Raw genomic sequence first — 22,536 nt, 5'->3', positions numbered from 1 at the left:
ATGGCCAGATTGAAGAGCAGCGGGGAAAGTACCGCGCCTTGAGGGGTTCCCCGCGTACCGAGTAGGTAAGGACCATGGTCTCTATCTTGAATTCGAATTTAGGATTTACGATCCATTAAAAATTGGCTTATGTATTGGAATGTGTTGAGGCCACAGTCGGTGTGACTTAGGTTAGTGAGTATGATCTCATGTGTTACATTGTCAAATGCCCCTTTAAGATCCAAGGCGAGTACTACCCGATCATTATGGGAGCATTCGAGGGGGTCAAGGACTTCGCGATTGAGTTGCAGGAGGACATCCTGTGCGGATCTGTGTGGGCGGAATCCGAACATGGTGCTCACAAAGACATGTTTGTGTTCAAGATATGTAGATAACCGATCCCGCACCATCGTCTCCATTAGTTTGCCCACACATGAGGTGAGAGAGATGGGGAGGAGGTTATCTGTGGCAATTAGTTTGCCAGCTTTAGGAATAAAAGTGACCAAAGCCGTTTTCCATTCGATTGGCAGGGGGGTTTCCCCGCGCCAAATCGCATTGACGTATTCCAGGAGGGACTGGTATGCCAAGTCGGGCAGGTTCGTCAAAAGCTTGACGGTGACCTTATCTCGTGCTGGCGCAGTGCCCCATTTCATTTTGGCGAGAGCTGCCCGCAGATCATAGAGCTGGAAAGGTTGATCCAGCTCCGTGTTCTCTCTGCCTGCATAAGAGTACGGAGATCCACGGGGGTCTTGGGCTGCACACAGATACTGGTCCCGAAGTTTCTGTGCCAGTTGAGTCGTGTTGCCAGGAAAAGCGTGAATGGGTCGGTTCGTATTTGCGTTGGGTCGATTAGGGCTCGAAAGAGACGCCACGTGTTTCGGCTGGACATTTGTCGCACGGCCGTGTTGTATCTTGTGGGGATTGAGCTTCTTGGGCTACCCGAACGTGCGCCCGCTTCTGCCGTTTCGTTCGTTAGAGAGACCCGCCGCGGGGTGTCCGCGAGCGGAATGCGGGCAGCCGCGCTGTTTGTCCTCCCTTCAAGGGAAGCTCTTTCGAGAACCGCAGTAAATCACCCTCCCTTCCGTTCTTTCCGCTTCGGCCTCGCGTCCCCATTGGGTCACTGCGAGTGACAGTTGGGGGTGTTGTTTTGGCGAGAGGTCCGGAAATGAGCGGGGAGATCGCCACCGACTCGGGCAGCAGAAAGGTGCGTAGAGTTTGGCTCCCGGGCGCCCCGGCCTTTGCCGGGGGCCCAAGAACGCGGGTGCTTTAACGTGCGCGCCTAGTATGTATGCTTGAGTCCAGGCCCGAACCTCCGGAGTCGTGTAGCCTGCCTGTGCGGCGCCGACGCGCTCCGGATTCGGGAGGGCCTGATCTGGCTGGTTCTCCGTCATCGCCGGCCATTGCCGGTGACGACGCGCGATGAGCCATCGATGTGCGAAATGCGTCGTCAAGATGTGCTCCGCGTATACCCCATCCTTCCTAGTGTTGCGCTGCGTGTGACTTAACCCTTTGGTTGGCCGCGCGGCATGCGATCGCCCTTAGCTGTGCCGTCACGCGCGTATGTAGTCTTTGCTTTGCGCGCGCGGCTCCGCGGGCCCGCTTTCGGGTGCTGCGGCGAGGCTATGGGCTGCACCGAGGTCTGGGCATTAGTGCAGCGTTATGTAATGCAGCTTTCTGTGTAATAAACACTCGTGCTTTCGAATAACTGCGCCTTCCTTCGTTCGGAGCGAGAGCGCAGGCGCGCACCAAACGCTGGCAGTGCCCTCAGCTTGCTCTGGCCCGAACCCGCATATGTGGGCGAGGTGCTACCTAATTAGCATACCGTCACTCGGGTTATGACGAACCCACAATCTATCTACCCAGTCGGAGTCGGCGAGTTGGGCCGCGTACTCTGCCGCTTTCTGGGTAAGCTCGGCAATTCGAGCTTTAAGCTTTCTATTGTGTTTCTGGCGTCGCCAACGGAGGACCCGGCCGTGCAGACCATCGCCACCGGCCGGGCTGCCAGTGTTATGGACCTTAGGACTTGAGTGCAGTGGGGTCGTGCGGGGACCCTGGGGCGTGCCCCGAATTCCTCTTCAAATAAAGTTTCTCCCCCTCTCTCTCTCTCTCTCTCTCATGCTCGCTGTGTCCATCCGTGCGCTGGAGTCGTGCCAGTTGTGACCTCTCCTCCGCGCAGCGGTGCAACCTCCTTCGTAATTTCCTTTCCTCAAGTTCTCTTTCTTCATTGCCCCCTCTTTCTGTTTCTTCTTTCGCTCCCATTTCCTCTCTTCCTCTACAAACGGATGACGGGTGTCCACCGAGATATGCGAGATAGTTACTGCTTAAATTCCTTTCCTCAAATACAACTTTCATTTTCTTCACTACGGACCCTCTTTGTCTTCTTTCGCTCCCACTTCCTCGCTTCCTGTACAGAGCGGTTCGGGTGTCCACCGCGACGGTTGCTAGGCAACGGCTCTTACGGCAGCATCAACAACACAACAGCGCGATTCAGGCATCCACTGACCCTGGGAGCCAGTTTGCGTACTTCCTCCCCTTAAAATAATCGGAGTGTAAACAATGAACACAATAAACGCCGAACGGGCAACGGCGACGGCGACGCCGCGAAACGGGCGCCAAAGAGCTGCGCTGTCAAACACTATAATAAAAAAAGCGACCGCAGTCGCCAAAGACAATAAAAATTTACAATGGCCTAGATATGCAAGCGAAAAGGTTCAGTTACGCTTGGTTTGACGTCATGGCTGTCGCAGTTCGCGCACAATGCACTGGGAGCACCACAATAACGGTGGAGGCGTTCGGCCGTCCACACACTCACTGTACGGTGGTGATGGTGAAAAACATTTATCGTGCATTAAGTTTTCACAGAGAGGTGATTGGGGTAGGCCCTATTGGCCTTTTTCCCTAACAATACTAGGTGGAGCCCCTATTCCGGGTCCCCATTGGCAAGCAACGCCGCCGGCGTCCGTTGAACCAAGGCCTATTGGCTCTTTAGGTCTTGATAGCCGAGAAGGGCCGCCTCCCAGTCCTCACTGGTGGGTTGAAGGAGAAGGCTGAGTCGGGCTGGTTGGTTCATGTCGAATGGTACGGCAAAACAACGCCGACGGACGGGACGGAAGAAGAGACAAACACATGCGCTGAATTTGTCTCTTCTTCCGTCCCGTCCGTCAGCGCTGTTTTGCCGTACCCTCACTGGTGGGGTTGGGGTTGGGGTTGGGGGGGATAGATGGGTTTGATTGACACGGCCAAACCATGCGGAAGGTGACAGCCGCCTCCCCACAGAACTGGCACGCGCCATCAAAGATGGATGGAAAACTTTATTAAGCAAGCGAGTTTGGACCATGCAATGTCTCAGGGCCACCGCACAGCCCTCACATTACGCGCATGTGTCCAGGCCACGTAGGGCCATGGCACTGGCACCCCGGTTCACACAGCGAAGTTGCGTGTCCGGGTTCTGCAACACAAGGAATGCCTCCCATTCCTCCCATGTACCGATGGCGGGCTGTCCCTACGGGGGAGGATCGGCAGGGCAGCCGAAGAGGATGTGGTCCAGGGTGGCGTGCGGATCTCCGCAGAGAGTGCACTCTGGGGAAACATGGCGGAATTAGGAGAGACGCTGAGGGGTAGGAAGATGGTTTGGTTTGGTTTATGGGGTTTAACGTCCCAAAGCGACTGAGGCTATGAGAGACGCCGTAGTGGAGGGCTCCGGAAATTTCGACCACCTGGGGTTCTTTAACGTGCACTGACATCGCACAGTACACGGGCCTCGAATTTCTCCTCCAAAGAAATTCAACCGCCGCGGCCGGGATCGAACCCGCGTCTTTCGGGCCAGCAGCCGAGCACCATAGCCACTGAGCCACCGCGGCGGCCAAGAGGGGGGGTAGGAAGAGTTCGGGTCTGGAGTCGCCTCCAGAGGATTTGTTGGGAGTGGGATAGACGGGGGTGGGGAGGGGGATAGAGTCGACGGGCAAGGCGTGCTTGTTGAGTTAGTTCTGAAAACGTGTGTGCCCGCTCCCTCGAGAAATCCCGGCTGGGGTCGCCATTTGCCCGGCAAATAAGTCATCGGGCTATGTTATCGGCGGCCTCATTTCCGGGATTGCCAGAGTGAGCCGGCACCCACACGAGCTCAATATGCCTATCGGGATTTAGGGTGCACATTCTCAATATCTGCCACGCGGGAGGGATGGACGCATCCGCGGGCGAAGTTAAGAATGGCTGTTTTGGAATCGCTAAGTATATAAGCCGCATTGGTTTGGGCAATGGCTATTGCTATAGCTGCTTCCTCTGCTTCTTCCGGGGTACAAGGGGGGTCTATGAAATGGGTAATAGGGGGGCTGCTGGATGGTAAGCCACAGCTACTGAACGGTCTGGACCACACGCGGCGTCCTACCAGCGCGCATCCTCTGAAATGCCATATTCTTTATGGATAGCTTTGGCTCGCGCGACGAGGCGGGATTGATGGTTTTCAGGGTGGACATTCTTAGGAAGGGGTTTCAGGATAAGCGCGGTGTGTACGGCGCGAGGGAGAGAGATGAAGTCTGTCGTGTGTGCTGGTATGCGAATTCCCAGAGAATCCAGTATATATCGTCCGGTTTCCGTGCCAGCCAGACGAAGGTACTTGTGTAGCGATGTGCATCTCTAAGTTCTTGTATAGTGTTGTGCGTTCCTAATTGGAAGAGCCTGTCCATGCTAGGGCTCTATGGTAGGTTTAGCGCTGCTTTGGTAGCCATGCGGATGAGAGCATTGATCTTGTCTTTATCCGCACATGAGAGGTTCAGGTAAGGAGTGGCGTAAAGTATGCGGCTAAGCACAAAGGCATGCAGCACCTTGAGATTGTCTGCTTCGTCTAGACCGGCTCGTGAATGTGAAACCCTTCTAAGAAGATGGATAATGGAGTAAGTGGACTGTTTTGGTGCTTTCAGGGTAAGGTTGTTTTTCCCCGTGTCCTGTAAATGCAGGCCAAGAATGCGGAGGGTAGGTGTTTGCGGTATGGGAGTGTCATGCAGGTAGATCGTGATGGGGGAGGTAGGGACGTGCCGCGGGCGGATTATGAGTGCCGACTTTGTGGAGGAGAATTCAAGCCCAATGTTTGCCGCGTGAGTAGCTATAGTTGTGGCGGCTTCATGAAGGGTCGATTCTATGTCGCCATCCGAGCCGTATGTGGTCTAAACCGTTATATCATCCGCGTAAAGTCTGTTTCCTAAGTGCGGAATGCGGCTGAGAGCCTTGGCCAGGGGGATGAGGGTGAGGTTGAAGAAGAAGGGAGATAACACCGCTCCTTGCAGGGTACCAACATTACCAAGTGTGAAGGGGGGGGGGGTCTGTATATCATCTAAATGCAGTGAGGCTGTGCGACCGTGTAAGAAGGCCCGGTTATAGTTGTAGGTCTTAGGCCCCAACTGCAGCTCTTGAATGCCCTGCAGGATGGCGCTGTGCGTAACTTTGTCGAATTCTTTGATGAGATCGACTGCCAGGATTGCTCTGGTGTGATGTAACGTGTCATTGAGGATAACGTGTGAAATCTGCAGTAGGGCGTCCTGTGCCGAGCGGTGGGCTCGAAATCCTACCATAGTATGGGGATGTAGTCCATGGGATTCCATGTGTTGCGTGAGACGGGTGAGGATGACATGCTCAAACAGTGTGCCCAAGCACGAAGTCAGCGAAATTGGACGGAGGTTTTGGGCGTTAATGGGCTTATTTGGTTTAGGAATGAAAATTATTTTCCCGTGCTTCCATTCAGCGGGTAGCGCCCCCATTTCCCAGCACTCATTGAAATAGTCGGTGAGAAGGGAAATTGAACGGTCATCTAGATTTCTGAGCATGACATTTGTGATTTGGTCCTCCCCAGGGGTTGAGTTTCGGAGCTTGATAAGGGCTGCTCTGACTTCAACCTCCATAATGGGGGCGTCGAGGGAGGGTTGATCGGGGCCTACATAGTCAGGATATGATACAGCTTGGCCCACATTGGTATAAGTTGATTGCAGTTGGCGTAACAGTGCTTGATAATTTTGACGATTTTTATGGGTAAGTGTTCTGAGTGTAAGCCGTGTTTGCTTTTTAGATTCAGTGGGGTTGTAGCGCCCGGCGCCGCTATAAAGCGCAGGCGCTGAGATCGGCGTTCCCGCGAGAGAAGAAAATAAAGATGGACAGCGCGTGCTGGGCGCGCACGCCCGGCACGGGCAGTCCGGAACTAGAAGCCTGCCACGCTGGTCGTCTCTCTCTGGTGCTCCGCTGCGACCCCGCTAATACCTCAACAGTAGGTGGACGAGCCTGCCTGCTGCGCAAGGGGCGAATGATGCAGGGTGCCGAGCTGACAACGGACATGGGAGCAGGGGAGGCCATGGTCGGGCCGTCACCGACTGTAGTGCTGCCCGCGGACACAAGTGTCGTCGGCGTTGGAACGTTGGAGCTGGTGTCGGTGGGAATCCGGCGCGCCGAGTACGTCGGCACAAGCGCTGGAGTGGGCGAAACGGCTCCGTGGCCTTACAGCAGCTGTGTTTTGACCATCGACATAGCGGCGACAGCTGTGACGATGCCGGAGCAAGTTGCTGGGCTCAATGCCAGGTGCTTGGGCGAAGCGGGAGTGACAGTCCGGAGCGACTGGCCAGTGCTGATGCGCGTGTGGGCACGGTTGGCTGTAGGTGGCTGCCAGGAGGTTGTGGCAGTGACATGCCGTGGAGCTGAGACTGCTACATCAGACGGCTGGCTGACAGCAACAGGCACAGCTGGTGGTTGGACAGTTGCTGCACTACTCGGTGTGGGTAGCTCGACCATTCGGTGCGGAGGGTGGCTCAAGTCAGGCACCAAAGCAGACGCTTGCTGCAGCGGTGTCGAGCTGCCAGGGTCAGAATCCGAGAAGCAGTTGATCGTACTGAGGACTTGGGGTGGGGCCTCTTGGGCAGGCGGTGTGGTCGCCAGGGTAGTGGGGCTGGTATGTGGCATATGCTGCGGTGGCGGCGGCACCCTCACAGCAGAGGTCTGCAGAGCTGTTGGCGGTAGTGACGAGGTAGATGGGGATGCCGGAAGCCTCGGCACGGCTGCTGCCGCAGAGTCGTCCTTGGCTGCAGGAGGCTCTGGCGACAACGCCACTGAAGCGCAAGGAGGCAGAGCCAGAGACGCGGGTCGGATAGTAGTGGGAGAAGGACGCGAGGCGAAGCTCGGGCGGATCCCACCTGGTGTGGCGTCGAGAGAGACAGCCGGGCTGGAGACGCTGGACGGGAGTGGCGGCGATGCGGCGAGGGGCTGCTGAGGCGGGCCGGGTTCTGATGAAGGCTGCGTGGGCGCGAGCGAGGCCGGTGCAGGGCCAGAGGCTGGCGGCGGCGAAAACGGGTCCGCTGCGTCGTAGAGCGGCGGCGGAACGTAGTAGGCGCCGAAGTACGCCAAGACGGCCGCACGCAACGCATCGTATGGCCGGCCGCCGAAAGCAGAGTAGGTGAGCCGACGCAGGAGGTCGGCCGGGAGGATGTCACAAAGGACTTCGTGTTTGAACGGCTGGATGGTGATGCCGTTCAGGTACATCGAAGCCTCCAGTTGGGCGAACCACCCGCCGACGCCTGCAGGCCGGAACGCCGGGAGCGGCGGGTCGAAACTTGGGTGCTGCCAGTACGCCATGCTGGAACGCCGCTGCGATAGAAGGCACGGTTCGCCAGGTCACCACTGTTGAGGTACTAGCGGGGTCGCAGCGGAGCACCAGAGAGAGACGACCAGCGTGGCAGGCTTCTAGTTCCGGACTGCCCGTGCCGGGCGTGCGCGCCCAGCACGCGCTGTCCATCTTTATTTTCTTCTCTCGCGGGAACGCCGATCTCAGCGCCTGCGCTTTATAGCGGCGCCGGGCGCTACAGGGTCTATCATATGCCGTAGAAGATGCCAGGCCCTGGTGGAGGAGAGATTACCTCGTAATGCCTCACATAATTGGTACCAGTTGTATTTACTGAGTGCGGCACTGTGCTCTTCTATTTGTTTCTGTAGTTGCGTTAATTTTAGCTTAAGATTCCGATTTTGCTTCTGGGTTTTCCAGCGTGTGAGGATACTGTTCTGAGCTTGGAGTAGGTGCGCTAAGCGATTGTCTGCAACGGGAGTCTCGGGGGTGGCGTCTAATGTTTGCGTGAATGCCTGGACATCCTGTTTCAGCTCTGTCATCCATGTGTGGAGGTTAAATGGGGATTCTAATGTTTTGGCCTCTCTGTGCTTCCGAAGATTATCCCAGCTGGTAATTCGGACACGGTAGTTTTTAGCTTTTTTGGCGAAACCAAGCTCTATAGTTATGATATAATGATCACTGCCCAGGGCCTTATTTGTGTTTGTCCACACCGGTGTGGGAAGGTTGCGACCAAAAGTAAGATCTGGGCTTGCGTCGGCAGTGACACTATTGCCGATTCTTGTTGGTGTGCTCAGATCATTATATATGGACAGGCCGTGCATCTGAAGGGTGTTGCGCAATATCTGCTCCTCCCTTGTTAGTGCGTGTGTACCCCCAGTCTACATGTGCGCAGTTGAAATCCTCTAATATAATGAGGGGGTTCCTTTTTGCCGCGTTGGAGGCGGCTTTAATTAGAGAGATTAAATCTGAGACCGGTTGCCTCGGAAGGAGGTAACAGTTGAGGATGAAGAGGGGATGAGATCTGTGAGTGGAGGGGATTAATTCTAGGAATGTGTGAGCTACCGGCGAGGTTAGTACATGACAAGTGTATGGTACAAAATGTTGGAGATACGTGGTGACCCTGGGGTTTGGAGTGGTGTCAGAGGGTACCAGAGCATATCCTGGCAGCGATAAATTTGTGCCAGCATCCTGAAGTGCTACTATATCAGGGGGTGTGGAGGAAGCATAGAGGTGCTGCTGCAGGGGGTCTCGTTTGCGACGAAACCCCCTGCAGTTCCATTGTAGGATGCTTAATTGGAGATAATTTCCCGTCAACTGGGCCATGCTGGAGGGTGGGGGGGGGGGGGGGCGGAGGATGGGAGCAGCTATGGGGTTGCTAGCTGGGATATGTGAAGACATTCCAGCAATTATTTGTGGAATTTGTTGTAGAATGGCAGTGGTTGCTTGACTGATAATAGTTTCTGTAAGCTTAGTGATGGCGGCTTCAATGTAATTTTGAGTCTGAGCCAGAATACTGGCTTCGAGCTGTTGGGCGAAGTTTTGTAATTTAGAATCCATGTCTGGAATGTCTTCTGGTCTGCGTTTCTTTTGTGGAGGGGGTGTGGAGGGTTGGCGTGTAGGTGCAGACGTTTGGGGTGTTGGTGAAGGACGGTTGGAGAAACGGTAGGAGGGATAGAATTAATGGCTGCCCTAAGATGCCTTACCTCTTCCCGCAGGAGAGCTATCTCTTCCTCCCACTGTGAGGTTTGGTGTGTACTGGTGGATTTGGTCCAGGCTCGCTGGCGATCTTGATGAAGCAATAGCGGTGGAAAGTCCTTTGGCGTGGGCACTGGTTGCTTGGGTTTCAGCGCGGTCTGTCTACGAGGTGGAGGTGTCCTGGCTTTGCACGAGCCGGTACCGGTAAGGTGGGAACCACCGCAAAGAATGCAGTTTGGTGTGCATGGGGTCTTTTGAGGGGTGTGCTTCTCGCCACACCGCGGGCAGAGTCCAGCCTTCGGGAGAGGGCACACGTCGTACCTGTGTGCAGGTTTCCTGCAGTTTGTGCAGGCATCGGGGCTACCCTTGCATTTGGTGCAGCGGTGTACCACACACGTATATTTAATTGTGTGAGGCACGGGACCTGAGGCAAAAGTTATTAAGATGGAAGTTATTCGTTGTGTTCATTGGCGTTGGCGTTCACAACGTTTTACATTCCGAACATTTTAAGGAAAGGGAGTGCGCATAATGGCTCCCTGGGACAGTGGACGCTTGAATCGTGCTCATAGGTACATGGGGTGATGAGAGAGAGAGAGAGAGATTTAGGTTGCAGGCATCGACAAGGTTGTGCCAGAAACGCGGCCTTAGGCCGTCGGCGTTCATTGTGTTCATTGCCGTTGGCGTTTTAGAGCGCAGCTCTTTGGCGTCCGTTCCTGGGTTTCGCGTCGTCGTCGGCGTCGGCGTCGGCCTCGTAACCAGCTCCGCCCCCAATGTCATGCTTTTCAATTGGTCGAAATGCTCGTGACGTCACAGTGCGCGAATTTCAAATGGGGCCAATTGTACTTTGGCTAGTAACCATGCAACCAATCAAAGGGATCGTATAGTGATGCTGCAACTAAGTTGGACTGAGTTTAGTTAATTGCTTAATTAATCAATTAGCCTAATTAATATAGAGGAGAATGAAGAGGTCAGAAGAAAAGAAAAGAAAGACGCGCGCCGCAGCGACAACAGCGTCCGCGGAAGGAGACGCTGCTGAAAAAAAAAACAGATAAGTACGAAGCCGCGTTCCCTCCACCACCACGCACTTCCCCACTCAGTAAGACGTTGCTCGTTTCGTATACGTTGTGTCGAACATCCTAGACAGTTCCAACAATTGACAGGTTAATGACAGAACACGATGGATAGAAATGCAATAATGTAAATATGAAATAGCCTAATTAACCTTTCTAGTTAAACCGCATAAATCTATAAAACCGAGAACGAAATTGGTCGAGTTGGGGAATCGAACCAGGGTCTCCGGAGTGCGATACGAGCACGCTAGCCACTCCGTAATGCCAGCTGAATGGTTTGGAATGAACAAAGGCGCGTCTAGCTAATACGGCGTCTTCGTTCACTCCCATCTTCCCCCTTCCCCTTACGGCGAGGTGCAGGTGTCCACCCAGATATGCGAGAGAGATACATTTCCTTTCCTCAAAAAATAAATTTACCGTCCAGCAAGGCGTACAGCCGAATTGGCGATGGCGTTCTGTGGACTCCCTGGCAGCGTTGCAAGACGCTGTCGCGTTCCACTCTTACAGGCGAAGCTTAACATGTTAACCACACATCAGTAACACACGCAAACAGCCAATGGACGCGTCATTCGCTGGCAGCACTTGATTCATCATTCACAACCACATTCTTAACGTACGCTCCCTTGCCGCACATGCCAAGGACGTACACCACGATCACATTCTGCGCCATTCCTCTGTACTTTGCTTTGCTGAAACCTGGATGGATCCCGAAGAGCCTCTCGAAATCATAGATTTCCTATACTGCTGTGGTGCTCGCAGAGACCACAACAGAGCGGCGGGAGTCGCTATCTACTTGCGCACAGGTCTCTCTGCAATACCAGTCGAAATGTTTGGCACGTCACATGAACGTGGCGAACTGTGCGCCGCAAAGTTGCCCAACGGCTTGCTGGTAGTAGCTGCCTACTTCGCCCCTACCGCACTCACGAAAGACGTCGTGCACTTCCTGCAACTCGCATTAACCGTCCATCGATCCACACCGATGTTAGTAGTGGGGGACTTTAATGTTGACATAAAGACAAACAGCAATTTCCTAACCCTTATGCGGGAGAACATCCCGTTCCTCTCGCTCGTAACGCGTCCCACGGCTGTGACAACCTCGCGAGGCACTTGTATAGATCTCGTCTTTGAGAATCAAGCATTCGTGTACCAATTCGAACATATATCACTCTATTTCTCCGACCACAAAGCTTCCTTCATGACTGTCAAGAACTGTTAGTGGAGTCTTTGTTAAAGGAATACGTGTGAAAAATAAAAAAAAAACTCTGTGATAGCGCATACATGTGTTGCTCGATTTCTTTGCCTCAATCTACCGAAAAGGTGAAACAGCTTTTTGCTGCGCTCAAATTTCGCATTAGGAAGTAACGTAATCGTCGGTAATTTTTTTCTCCACATAACACGGCGCAGTAGCTGTTGTTGTTGCGACTGAGAGGAGGATGAAAAGGAAAGAGCACAGGCCTGCCGACTGGCTCCAGCCGAGCCACCACCGCTGACACGAGCAGATAGAGGAGGGTTAAAAGATAAGAGGAAAGAGTGAAAGACGAGGCGCACAGTATCTATGTATCCCTCCGCATTTATACACGCGACGCAATCTCCTCGCGCATGCGCAGTAGCCCGAAGCGGGGAGCCCGCGCGGCAAAGCATGCCTGATTGATTGATAGGAAGGAAGGGAAAACTTTATTTACACTAGTGGTTTTTCCTGCGGTTTGGGGGCATCTTCAGAGACGTCTTGGTTCTACCCCCAGGAGCCTTCTCTGTCGAAGCCGACGTCTTGGTTCTACCCCCAGGAGCCTTCTCTGTCGAAGTCGTCCGCCTCTATTCAGTGGTCGGTTGCCCTCAGTCCAGGGCTCCGCTGGCCACTGCCGCCCGTTGAGCTCGCTGTACCAGACCTTGTTGTTCTTCACAGCGGTCGCTGGACAGCAGTCTCCCACTGCTCCGCACTCGGGTTTTGTATTTTGGGGACCACGTGTATGTTTTGGCAGGCCCATGTGATGTGGTATAGAGTAGGTTTTTCGTCGCACCACGGACATTTGTCTGTGTATACCGTAGGGTGCATTTTGTTTAGTATATGTAGGTTTGGGAAAGAGCCTGTTTGTAATTGTCTCCAAGTGACAGCTTCCTCTCTGCTGAGAGATTTGTGCGGTGAGGGATATCGGATTGTTCTTCCTCTATAGTTTTGTAGTATGGCCGAGTATTCCCTGGGTGCTAGCGCTATTTCCGCGGTCTCGTCGGATGCTCTTAAAGTAATGTATCCTCGAGATATCCTGTCGGCCTCTTGGTTCCCTGCCACCCCCGTGTGCCCCGGTACCCAAACAATTTTGTGTGGGATCTTGTCGTTTTGTTCTTCGTGGTTTTTAATTCTGTCGCACGCTGCGAGGAGTATACGGAGCGCGTGACGACCTATCCTGCCATTCATGTAATTTCAGCAGGCTGTTTGAGAGTCCGTGAGTATTGTTAGTGACCGCCCGGTTCTATAGCCCTCCGCCACCGCTAGAGCAACGGCTACTTCCTCGGACTCTGCAGCTGTGCAGCCTCGGGGAGACGCGCTGGTCATTTCGCGTAAAGACGAATCGACCACCGCCGCTACAGCGATTTTGGTATCTCCTCCTCTCCAAGACGCGTCTGTATACACGGTCGTGGCTTGAGGAGCGTATGTTTTCTCAATGAATTCGGCCCTCGCTTCTCTTCTGCCTCGATGGAGGTTGGGATCCATGTTTTTTGGTATTGGAGCTACCTTGAGGGTCTTGCGAAGCTCGTCGGGGATCGTTGCCGTCCTCGCCATTTCTCGCATCTGCTCGCGGTATCCGAGCCTCTGCAGGAGCGCTTGTTTGCAAACAGCCTGAGTTTTTGCGACTCAAACTGCGCCTCTCGTACCTCCTCAAAGGTGTTATGTAATCCCAGGGCCACGAGTTTTTCTGTAGACGTGTTGCGTGGTAGTCGGAGCGCTGTCTCATACGCTTTGCGTAGCAGGGCATCCGCCTGTTGTATTTCGTTTTTGTTGAGGCACTTCAACACGAAGCTGCTTAAGCTGCTTTTGGTCCACCGTGAGCAGCTTCGGCACGAATTTCGCCACAACTCTTTCCATGGCCAAATCTTCGGTGATAATGGAATGTGCAGAAAAATTGCTGATGTTCACCTCTTCCGCAATTTCTCGGATAGTCACACGACGGTCCCGCATCACCATAGCGTTCACTTAGGCAATCACCTAGTCATTTCGGCATGTTGATGGCCGACCGGAGCGTGGCTCGCTCTTGTTACGACCCATCTTGAGACCCGAGATGAAACGGAGGGAGATTCAACGTAGCGGCAATTTTGACGGGTCGTTTGACTTCAACTTGACCCCACGATGACCTCACGGAAAAGGGTGACTTTCTGGGAAGTGGCCGACGAGGCTCTTCCCACACTCGGCTCGGCGAAAACGACCTCCCCTTCGAGAAGCAACCGACGACAGGAGAAGAAAGGGTATCCCTCGTCTTGAAAAAAAAAAAAAAAAAAACCCGGAACGAATCAGAGGAAGCCTGCGCAGCTGCGGCTGTGACGTCAACAGGACACAATGCTATAGGAATGCGGACTTAGCCATCTTCCTCGCCAGTTCCCACGTGCGGGCTCTCCACAGGTGTCTTGGCCAGCTGCGTCTGTGACGTCATCCTGCCACACCTGTGTTTGATGGACGCGAGCGGCCAAGTCAGTGCTACAGTGGCGCGGACTTATCTTCATCCTCGCCAGTTCCCACGTGCGGGCTCTCAACAGGTGTCTTGGCCAGCTGCGTCTGTGACGTGTGGTGGCGATCTTTTGTGCCACGATGAGTTACCGCCTAGTGAGGGGGCTCAACAGGTCTTCGATGGCGGTGCTAGTGCCGATCTTTTGTGTCGCGATGGATTGTCGCCTGGTGAAAGGGCGAAGCCTTGGGCTATATAACCTGCGACCAAAGTGGGCACGAACGCTCTGGACCTTCGGTAATAGGTTCATCCAGTGTGGCTCTGAACCTTGGGAATAGGTTCATCCATTGGCTCTGAGCCTTGGGTAACAGGCTCATCCAGACGCTCGACGCTATGAACTCTTAACTTTTGATTCCTTGCTCTTCTTTTTGTAAATTTATGTAAATAATTGCCTCACTTTCTTGCCATTAAATCTGCTTGTTTTTGTAATCTCCAATTTCGAAGTTCAGACGTTCCTCATCCCGGACACGCTACCTCGAGCCGCAACAACTGGTGGCAGCGGTGGGACCCAGCTACCACGGCCCTGACAACTGGTGGCAGCGGTGGGATCTGCTACCTTGCGTCTCGACACTCTCCACCGATGTGCGGCCGTCTTTAAACCAATTGTACCACTTTTTAATTTGTGTGCTGCTCATAGCATCTTCACCGACAGCCGTACTGAATATTCCGAATGGTTTCCACTTGGCTGTCGTCCAGTTTCTGACAAAAGTTGATGCAGTAACGCTGCTCCTGTCGTTCCGCCATTTTCCTTGGAATAAATAACCGACGAGAGCACTGCGCACTGCCTCACTCAAACGCTGCGTCCCAGCGACTGACGCTATCGGCGGGCGGGAAAAAATTCGTGCATGCGCACGAAGGTTCAAGGTCGGCTGATGCAAGCGCGCTTGTTTCATATCCGTCAGGTGTTCGAAAAAAAAATAAAGTCGGATACTTTTCTAACAGACCTCGCACACATGCCAAGGTTACCAGGTACATTGACATTTACAAGAACACATGACACTAAGCATGTAAGGCGAGCCAATTAAAGAGGTACCATAAACATCTTTAAGTAACTAACAGGAATTGCTCGTGGGCGATGTAAAACAGGATAGCATACCTATTGACAGAAGAATGAAAAGGCAATAATTGATACTGAAACACTGAAAAGAAGACCTTAGCGCCAGTTTGGCATAAAAACCAGAACAGGACGGCCGTTGTTTTAAGCCCATTCGTGCCTTGGAAACCAACCTATGGGTCGGCACGCGGCGATAAGGTGAGCGCGCGGAGCGAGAGAACGTCAGTGCATCGGCTTCGCCAAGTTTCGGCTGGAGCCACGTATCTTCGACCGCAACACCGTCAACACAGCCGCGTATGGCTTATGCTCTGGGTCTCCCCGCTCCCCCTTAACATGGACACCGACATGCACGTAAACAGGCGACAAGCGCGGGCTCGGGCTCTTGAGAGACAACACGGCTCCCGACCCGGTGTATATTATGTAGACGTAGCAGGCCCATCGCCCACGGGATTTTACACGGCCGCTGTCGTTCACCAGGAAATGCACGTTGATGGACTCTCTTTTCGAGCCCCGAATTCAATGCGAGCCGAGGAAGTAGCGATAGCGCTTCCTGCCGCCCACGCCAATTCGAGAATCATCATTACGGACTCCCGAAAAGCATGTGATCATTACTTGGCAGGGGAGATCTCCCCCTTAGCTGCTTGCATTCTAAGACGGACTGCCACTGATCCAACACCCAAAAGAATCATTTGGGCTCCTGGCCACCAGGGCTTACGAGGTAATGAGGCCGCTGACGCGGCTGCCCGAGCGCTTACTCACCGGGCTCCTCATCCCAGCTCTTCTGGCTCGGAGACTAACCAGCCGCTGCTGCGACTCAAGGAAATTATAACGCATTATAGCGACATCCACCGCCTTTTCCCGGCCCCTGCAAAGGGGCTGAGTAAGACGGAGGAGCGAACTTTAAGGCGCCTGCAGACAGGTACTCTACTCTGTCCTGCAATCTTAAAGCATTACGATCCTAACACGGATGGGCGATGCCCACACTGTGGGGAGACCTGTGATATCTTCCACATGGTGTGGGCATGTACTCAAAATCCCCACCTCCCCCCTTCCCCTACCCCTTCCAGAGAGGCATGGGAGACTGCCCTTCTCAACTGCTCCTCGCTTGAGTCCCAAAGGGCTCTGGTAAAACGGGCTAGAGACGGGGCATTGTCATGCGGTGTCCCGGACTAGGGACGCCGACCATGTAGCGGGGCCACTCTGTGGCTCCCAAACTCTATTTCAGTAATTAAAAGTTTTCACCACCACCACCGTCTGGCTTCCCGAAGTCGTCAGCTACCTGTGCATACCTCTCGCACACAGGTGGGGCAAAATTTAGGCCTTTTAGGGCCGATCTTCACTTGGGTATCGTGGCGGCGGCGCTAGGCCTAACGTCTACGGCAGCGCCCGGCCGTGAGTGAGTCGCCCACCCGCGGCAAGATGGCTTCGCCAAACCTGCAACGTGGCTACGACCCGGACGCCATGGCCTGGTCCGAGGTTCCAGCAAATCCAGCGCCTGATAGCCCGGCCTCTGCGCCCATCGAGAACTTGAAGTTATTCAAGCTAGTGGAACGCCGCTCCCGCAAGCGGAACGCTTCCAAGAAAGCGGACGCCACGTCGCCAGGCCGCTCAACACGGCACAACGCTGCTGCGCGCGCTGCAGCGCTTCACGGTGGTCCCCAGGGACCTGCTTGGAAACCAAAGCCGCTGCCGCGGCTTCATCCCGAAGACATCGTCATCATCCTGAAGCCCCGGGTGACCGTCGCTCTGAAGGATGTCTTTCAACATGGTGAGCTGGGAGCAGCGTTCGCGGCCTACCTGGGCGCCAAGGCCGCAGCATCGCTCAGCCTGCTCCCTACATGGGAGCAAAACCTGATCGTGGCAGGCACCCGAGAGCCGCACGTCGCAGACAAGCTATTGCGGGACTTCGAACTAACAACACCGAAAGGCCAGCTCTCTATGTACGGCCAGTTGAAGCTCACTGGTGACGTGTGCCGCGGCGTCATCACCGTGGCCAAGCACGAGACCAGTGAGTCCCTGCAAAACAAGATCCAGTGGCGTGCTGGAGAGCTTGCCGATATCCGCAAGCTTGGAAAATCAGACGTCGCGGTGCTCACCTTCGTGGGCAAAGTGGTGCCGCGATACGTTCATTACAACTCAGAAGTCACCCTTGTGCGTGCATTTAAGAAAACGATCCCGGCCTGCGTGCGGTGCGGTACCGTGGGACACCGAGCGGACACATGCCCCTGCCCGGATCAAAAAGTGTGGCCTTTGCGGCAGTGCGGTGTCGACCGTCGACGGGGTGAAGGCACCGCATGAGTGCACACCGTCCTGTGCAGTCTGTGGGCAAGCCCACGCCACCAACTCCCGGGACTGCACGGGGAAATTCAGGCAGCTCAAGGTGCCCGGCCGCAAGGCTAGGCGCCCAGAGCTCCCTGGAAAACAGCGACCTGGCCGGCAGGCAAGTCATCCCAATTCAGGTGCCGGTGGTGGAACGCCGCGTGGAGCTGACGGCATCGACAACAAAACGTCGTCATCATCATCCTCGGTGAAGTCACCACCCGGGAACAAGACTACGCCCCCACCGCCACCGCCCAGCGGCAGGGACGCTGGCCACTTCCCGGCGCTCAAGACAAATGGCGCTGCCGGCGCCCGGGCATCAGCGTCTCAACATGGCAAGCAACAGGTGAGCAGTTGGGCTGAGATCGCCTCCTCCTCCTCCCATTCCCCCTCCTCCCCAGTTACCGTCTCCGCACTCGATGCGGAATACAAAAAACAGATCGACGTGCTCCGGGCACAGAATGAGCTTTTGCTCAACAAAATTCAAAATTTAGAATCAAAATTGGCGTCCGCCGCTCCGAGCCCGCAGAACTCGGACGCAATGGAGAGCGACGCGGAGATCTCGCCTGCCCTCGTGACAGCCATCTCCGCTATGGAGGAGCGCTTAACCTCTAAATTACGATCTATGATCGAGACCGCCATGGACCAAATATTGACCAAGGTCAAATCTGCCATCCCCGCGGTAGTATCAAAACACATCTTGGACAACCTCCGCTTCCTCCGTTGAACGGGGCCCATTAGGGACGTATCCCGTCCTTCAAAATTCAACCGTCTGATTATTGATTCGGACAATGAGGACAGCTGCCCCACTCCTTCCGTCATCACCCCCTTGATGGCGCAAGTAGCTGGCTCTGAGGCAGCCAATCCCTCCTCCTCCCGCCCAAGAATTTTAAATCATGGCGAGACACCTTAATCAAAGGAGTTCCGCCATCTCCAATTCGGCCATGTCAACTTCAATAACACAGTGGAACTGTAGAGGCTTTAAGGACCGCACTAAGCGGGCCAATTTCCGCCTCTACCTTGAAACTTTCGAGTCCTTACCAGCCGTGGTTGCCCTCCAAGAGCCAGGCCTGGGCGCCACAATTTCAAGTTACACGACGTTCCAACAGGACCCCGCGTCTTGTCTTCTCGTTCACAAAGACTACACAGCCAACCTAGTGGATCTCGACCTCCAACTAGAGTACTCTTATGTAATGGTGACCCTCCTACCAGTCCGCCGCAGGGACCCACCGTTGCATATAGTCCACGTGTTCTGCTCTCCCAAACTAAAGCTAGTGACTTTTGCGGACCTCTTTAGCCGCGCGCTAAGAGTAGCGGGCCGCGATCCCCTGCTGATTGTGGGCGACTTTAACGCTCCCAGTCAGCAGTGGGGGTATCGCAAGGAGGCGTCGCGCGGGCGTAAGCTGGCGGAGCTTGCGTCCACGTTGGGCCTCACCCTCCACACGGACCCTGTCCACCCAACCCGGCTAGGAAATTCCGTGACACGGGATACGTGTCCGGACTTAACCTTCACTCGCAACATACGACACGCAGACTGGCTCAACACCGAGGAGACCCTCGGTAGCGACCACTGCATCATTAACACTACACTACGCACACGCCCCCTCAAGCGTCCAAGAACACAAGCCCATATCCCAGATTGGACGAAATTCAGGCAAAATTTTAACTCACTTGATAATACACCCATTTCCGCGCAAGGCTACACAGCATGGTCCCAACAGCTGCTGGCACACCTTTCCTCGCATGAAACACACATCAAGCTCTCAGAGGCAGTCACGGACGTGGATAACCACCTTCTACACCTCTGGGAAGCCCGTCGCAGCCTCGTCCGCCGTTGGCGACGCCAGAAACACAATAGAAAGCTTAAAGCTCGAATTGCCGAGCTTACCCAGAAAGCGGCAGAGTACGCGGCCCAACTCGCCGACTCCAACTGGGTAGATAGATGCAACACGACCGCGCGACAAATGTCCAGCCGAAACACGTGGCGTCTCTTTCGAGCCCTCATCGACCCAACCCAAACACGAACCGAAACACAAAAACATTTGCAGCGAGCCCTGGACGCTTTTCCTGGCAACACGACTCAACTGGCACAGAAACTTCGGGACCAGTATCTGTGTACAGCCCAAGACCCCCGTGGATCTGCGTACTCTTATGCAGGCAGAGAGAACACGGAGCTGGATCAACCTTTCCAGCTCCAAGATCTGCGGCCGGCTCTCGCCAAAATGAAACGGAGCACTGCACCAGGACGGGATAAGGTCACCGTCAAGCTTTTGACGAACCTGCCCGACTTGGCATACCAGTCCCTCCTGGAATACGTCAATGCGATTTGGTGCGGGGACACCCCCCTGCCAATCGAATGGAAAACGGCTTTGGTGACTTTTATTCCTAAAGCTGGCAAACCAATTGACACAGATAACCTCCGCCCCATCTCTCTCACCTCATGTGTGGGCAAACTCATGGAGACGATGGTGCGGGATCGGTTATCTACATATCTTGAACACAAACAACTCTTTGCGAGCACCATGTTCGGATTCCGCCCACACAGATCCGCACAGTATGTCCTCCTGCAACTCAGTCGGGAAGTCCTTGACCCCCTTGAATGCCCCCATAATGACCGGGTAGTACTGGCCTTGGATCTTAAAGGGGCATTTGACAATGTAACACATGACATCATACTCACTAACCTAAGTCACACCGACTGTGGCCTAAACACATTCCAATACATAAGCCAATTTTTAATGGATCGTCAATCCTACATTCGAATTCAAGATAGAGACCATGGTCCTTACCTACTCGGCACGCGGGGAACCCCTCAAGGCGCGGTACATTCCCCGCTGCTCTTCAATCTGGCCATGACGCACCTGCCGGCCCAGCTGAGTGGTGTCGCCGGCGTGCAGCACGCCCTGTACGCCGATGACATCACTCTGTGGGCCACGCAGGGCAGCACAGGAGACATTGAAACAAGCCTGCAAGCAGCGGCGACGATAGTAGACCGCTACGCCCGCCGCTGCGGTCTTCAATGTTCCCCTCAAAAATCGGAATTTGTGCACCTCCGCCCCTCACAGAAGTGCACAACTAAAATATCTCTCTCTCTTGAGAGTGGTCCCATACGCGAAAGTGATGAGATACGGGTACTCGGACTCTACATTCACAAGCACAGGCGGCCAGACACTACACTGGCCAAACTCCGTAAGGTGGGGGACCAGGTGGGCCACATGGTCCGCCGGGTTTCCAACAAACGCGGAGGGTTACGAAGTAAGGATGCCTTGCGGCTGGCAAACGCCTTCGTAACTAGTCGAATTCTCTATTCGACTCCTTATCTCCACCTACGGAAACAAGAGGAGGACGCCCTTGAGGTCATCCTTCGCAAAATTGTTAAACGTGCCCTTGACCTCCCTATCACTACTTCAAACAGCCGGCTTATGGCTGTTGGGGTGGTGAATACTTTCCGGGAGCTCCGGGAGGTGCACTTTACAAACCAGTACACGCGCCTGTCACTAACGGAGTCGGGTCGCCGCCTTCTTGCTCGACTCCATATCCAACACACCCCTCCAATGGAAGACAGGTTTCGCATCCCGGAACTGTGGAGACGTGCCCTCCACGTGCGGCCTCTTCCAGCAAACATGTCACATGAAGACCATAATGGTCGGCGCCTGGCACGAGCGGAAGCGCTAGCCCGATATTATGGCAACAAAACAGGTGTATACTACGTGGACGCCTCCGGCCCTCACCACGGGGGATGGTACACGGCCGCGGTAGTTCACAACAGCAACACAGTTAACGGCCTAACTTTCAGAGCCCTCAGTGCAACACAAGCAGAAGAGGTCGCGATTGCTCTCGCGGCCTTACATTCCAATTCAAAATACATAATCACCGACTCGCGAGGGGCCTGTCGGAACGTCGAACAAGGCTGCACTCCCTTCATAGCCTATCGAATATACCAAAATTGCATACGGGATACGGACCCCGCACACCGTTACCTCACATGGGCCGCTGCTCATCAGGGGTTGGCAGGAAACGAGGCAGCAGACGCAGCCGCCCGCGCGCTCTCTCACCGGGCTGTTTTCTCCTCCCCATCCGATCAGGAACCCGATTTTAATCCGGTATATACATTCAAAGATATTACAACATATTATCAAAATTGGTTTCATCATGTGTGTGATGTGACAGTTTTGAAACTATAAAAGGAGTGTCGTGTTTTCAAATAAAGTTAGTCGCGAGTCTGCGCTTGTTGTTATCTTCTTGTCCTTGTCTTTTTGTGCGCAGTACCCCCCTTGTATTCACCATGATTGACCGACTAGCCCAACAACGTACGCTTTATCAAAATTGTCATCGCCTTTACCCTAGCCCATGTAAAGGCCTGAAGAAGGCGGATGAGCGGCTCCTTCTCCGCCTTCTCACCAATACTTTGCTGTGCCCGGCAGCGCTAAAACATTTTGACCCCTCCTTTAGCGGCATCTGCCCACACTGTAGTGCAGTGTCTTCTGACACCTATCACATGGTGTGGGCCTGCCCCTCCAACCCCGCTATTCCCCCCATCCCCAACCCAACCCGGGAGGACTGGGAGGCGACCCTGCTCGGCTGCCACGACTTACAGGCCCAACAAGCCTTAGTCGGACGCGCCCGGGCGGCGGCAACCGCCACTGGGGTCCCATACTAGGGGCTCCACCTAGTGTTTGTAAGGATCGGTCCCTTACGGGCTGATCCAAACATACCTCCTGTTCATTCGTAGTAAATGTTTTCACCACCACCCACGCGGCGATAATTCTTAACTTGCAGGGCATACGTATTTAAGTTCGCCTTTCTCCCGAAAGAGGACACATTAGTGACCGAGTTTCCAGAGGAATTAAATTATCTTTGAGCCTGCATCGTTGTGTACTAGAAATGGATGAAAATTCATAGATAATTTTGGTACTTTCTGCTTCAGATTCTTTGTTTTTAAATCTACAGTACATATATTCTTTTTAAAGGGCGCAAAGATTGTAGAGAAACAATTTCATTATTTGATTCTTTTTGTCCTAGATGCGAAACTAAGGGGCATTCGCGCTCCAGTGCTGCTATTTTCTTCCGGCCTGCCTATCGTTACAATAATGGCTGAAGGGTTGATGC

The sequence above is a fragment of the Amblyomma mixtum genome, chromosome 2 (genome assembly GCF_055824585.1).
Source record: "Amblyomma mixtum isolate Tamu chromosome 2, ASM5582458v1, whole genome shotgun sequence".
Taxonomy (NCBI): domain Eukaryota; kingdom Metazoa; phylum Arthropoda; class Arachnida; order Ixodida; family Ixodidae; genus Amblyomma; species Amblyomma mixtum.
The sequence above is the reverse complement of the archived record's forward strand: the minus strand, read 5'-3'. Positions refer to the sequence as shown.